The 3,586-nt window shown below is 42.5% G+C and overlaps 1 long non-coding RNA gene across 1 annotated transcript; it reads left to right on the top strand.

Moving 5' to 3' along the window:
* The first annotated feature begins 850 nt into the window (after positions 1 to 850).
* On the top strand, positions 851 to 2,689 carry LOC131484033 (uncharacterized). Its single transcript, XR_009247978.1, has 2 exons — positions 851 to 1,030; positions 1,877 to 2,689. It is a non-coding gene; the product is annotated as an uncharacterized LOC131484033 (long non-coding RNA).
* Positions 2,690 to 3,586: the final 897 nt, after the last annotated feature.

Genomic DNA, 3,586 nt, shown 5'->3' with positions numbered 1-3,586 from the left:
TGTGAAGATTACATGAGAAAATGCATGGGGGGCAGAGGGAGAGGGACCACAGCCTGCAGATGAATGGTGTATGATAAATATTTGTACTATTCCCTTAAATCATTTAGGAACATATGTTTCATATACCTTTTCAGTGACTATAGAAAATAAGAGAATGAATGTCAAGTAGCTGAATATGATTTGTACTGTATAGGAGATGCCAATAAATCCATCATAAGTTGAAAATGTCGTAAGTCAGAAATGCATTTAATACATCCAACCAACCAAACACCCTAGCTTAGCCTAGCCCACTTTAAACGTGCTCAGAACATTTACACTAGCCTATAGTTGTGCAAGATCATCTAACGCAAAACCTATTTTATACTACAGTGTTGCATAGCTCATGCAACTTATTGAATACTGTACTGAAAGTGAAAGCCAGAACGGTTGTACGGGCACAGAGAGGTTGTAAGTGTATGAGCTGTTTACTCTCCCGAACCCGTGGCTGCAGCTCACTGCCACTGCCCAGCGTCATGAGAGAGTATCATACCCCATATCGCTAGCCTGGGAAAAGAGCAAAATTCAAAATCTGAAGTACAGTTTCTGCTGAGTATGTATCCCTTTTGCAGCATCACAAAGTCAAAAAAATCATGTCAAGCCATCATAAGTTAGGGACTGTCTGTATATAATAGGCACTCACGAGTTTCTATCAGATTATAAACTCCTTGAGCGCCAGTTCTGAGTCTCGTTTACCATTGTATCCCAAGTGCACACACATATTTAGACTCAATATTTGTTGAGTAAGGAGAACATTGATATAAAATGTGAGTTAGCTGTTTTTATCTCCATCACTTCCTTCCCTCCCCGTGACCCCACCCATGGAAGGAGGAAGCTCACATACAGAGTGAAGTAACTTGCCTACACTGGCCCGGTTTGTAAGTAGCCAACTCAAGATTCGAACCAAATCCAGGCCTCACTGGATCCACATTTTGAGGTCTTTTCACCCTGAACCTGGATAAGTACTCTTTCTTAAGGGCAGACTTGGAGACAAGTAAGATATTTGTGCACCAATGGATGGAGAAAAACAATCTGAAGGAAACAGGGGCCGGGGGGTGGGTGGGGGACGGTCAGAGGAGATGTTTTTATATTTTAAAATTTGGCTAGTACTGCACAACCCTGCAGCTGTGGTAATTCTCCCCTCTCCTTGTTTCTTAGAGGGGAGAAACTGAGCTAAAGCACCCTTCTCATTTTATTCTACCAATCTATGGCATAGCTAGAACTTTTGGATCCCTATGGGAGGAAAAAGTTTAAATAAATTTCTTTAAAGACTCCTTGTTAAATGGCCAGATTAACAGATGTTCGGCCTTCAGCCCTGGGTGTATTTTACACTAGAGAGGAGAGGAAGAGAGAAGCCACCCACAGGGCTAACACGTTCTAACTCTCGCTGGTTTGCAGTGCCTTTCACAGTTTCATTATCACTATTATAGCAGCGTACAAGAGTCCCTGATCCTCAACAAGATGAGTCGTTGCTCTTCAGCCAGGGGAAAGCAGAACTAGGTCCCCTGTGCAGAGGGGTCAGTTGATGATCGTTATGAATTATGAATTAGAGGCATATTGTTTTGGGCAGCTATCTGATAAGAAGGATATTGGCTGACTAGGTTTTAGTTGGATGCTTTTGCAGAGATATTGGTGTATTAAAAAAAGCAAGGGAGGGATGCCTGGGTGGTTCAGTCAGGTAGGCATCAGACTCTTGATTGCGGCTTAGGTCATGATCTCATGGTTCGTGGGTTCGAGCCCTACATCGAGCTCTGAGCTGAGTATGGAGCCGGCTTAAGATTCTCTCTCTCTCTCTCTCTCTCTCTCTCTCTCTCTCTCTCAAAAAAAAAAAAAAAAGCAGATGAAGATGACAAATTCCAGAGGAATGAAAAAATTCCAGATGTTCTCTGTTTAGATTCAGAAATGCTTCCTCTATGGTATCCCTGAACTACTGGCTGACTTGCAAAACAGAAACTTATAATTGACCATCCTTCCATATGTCTTCTCAGGATCCACTCACTCACAATAAAATAAATTAATATTTATTCATTTCATTGGGTGTGTGCGTGTGTGTGTGTTCCCACACACGTTTAGGAAATTTCTGCAGTTATTATTTGCAAATACTGGATTTGGTCTCAGATATCTATGACAAGATCACTTAATACTTTTTTTTTATCACTTAATACTTTTAATTAATACTCTTTCTCTCTCTCTTCATCCTTTCATTTTAACCCCTTCTACCACTTATTCTTCTTTTTCTCTAACCTGAATCACAAAGGTAGATTCGGGGTGAGCATTTGAAAACCGTGTCACTTCCTTCCTGATTCTGCCTCGAGACGTGAGGAAGAAAGATGCTTTTGCCATCCCAGGTCTAAACTTTGTGGATACTCTTTTGTACGAAGCTGTAACCACAGAGGATAGTCGGAGAAAATGCCTTCAGTCCAGACTGTTTCCCGGGGCCTGGACTGTATCTCCACGTGGATGATGGACACCCCTACAGAAATCAAGACTACCCGACATCCACTCCAGTGGTGGTGACATATATAGACTAAGGAGACTCTGCCCTTACTTGAACTTTGTGTCTTCTGAGGTTTAGATTAGATCCTGATAGAAAAAATTGTTCCCAAATTAAAACATATAAGAAAATGAGCGCCTGGGCGGCTCAGTCAGTCAAGTGTCCAACTCTTGATTTCAGTTCAGGTCATGATCTTGTGGTTTGTGGAATGGAGCCCCACGTCCAGCTCAGTGCTGACAGCATGGAGCCTGCTTGGGAGTCTCTCTCCCTCCCCGTCTCTCTGCTCCTCCTCTGCTTACACTCTCTCTCAAAAGAAATAAATAAACATTTTTTAAAAACATATAAGGAAAGATAATAAAGGAGCACAAATGCATTTGTGGAGGGGGAGAACTTGGGACCAGACTGGGGTTTAAATTCTTGACCTAGTGAAGAAAAAGTATCATGAAGCCAGTACATTTTGGAACTTGTAGGCCTTTGGTAAAAAATATTGTGTCTTTTCTATTTTCTTGCTATCATGTGAGAGAGACGGAGCGGGAGCAGCAGGGAAGAGTAGGTAGGGCAGGGTGGGTGCAGCCCAGGAGAGGAGAGTGAAGGGAAGCAGATTTAGGTCCCAGAAGTTCCTTGTAAAGAAGAAATGATGTAATCTCTTCTTTTCATGCCCAGTTTTTTTTTTTTTTAATGTTTATTTATTTTGCAGAGAGAAGAGGGAAAAAGAGCACATGTGACCAGGGGAGGGGCAGAGACGGGGGGAAGAGGATCCGAAGTGGGCTCTTGCACTGACAGCACAAAGCCCAATGTGGGGCTCAAACTCACAAACCTTGAGATCATGACCTCAGCCAAAATCAGATGCTCAACCGACTGAGCCACCCAGGCGCCCCTGTCATGCCCAGTTTTAAAATGTAATCAATTTTCTACTTGGAAGGTAGAGGAGATGGGGTGGTTCCAAAGGCTAGTGAAAACAAACATGGTCCTAAACAAGGGCTACACATGGTACTAACTGGTTGTAAAATAAACATCCTTAGTGATCCATACTTACTAATCCACGCATAGAAAAGG

Source organism: Neofelis nebulosa, chromosome 8 (genome assembly GCF_028018385.1).
Source record: "Neofelis nebulosa isolate mNeoNeb1 chromosome 8, mNeoNeb1.pri, whole genome shotgun sequence".
Taxonomy (NCBI): Eukaryota; Metazoa; Chordata; class Mammalia; order Carnivora; family Felidae; genus Neofelis; species Neofelis nebulosa.
Note: the sequence above shows the minus strand (reverse complement) of the source record. Positions and strands in the feature narration are given on the sequence as shown.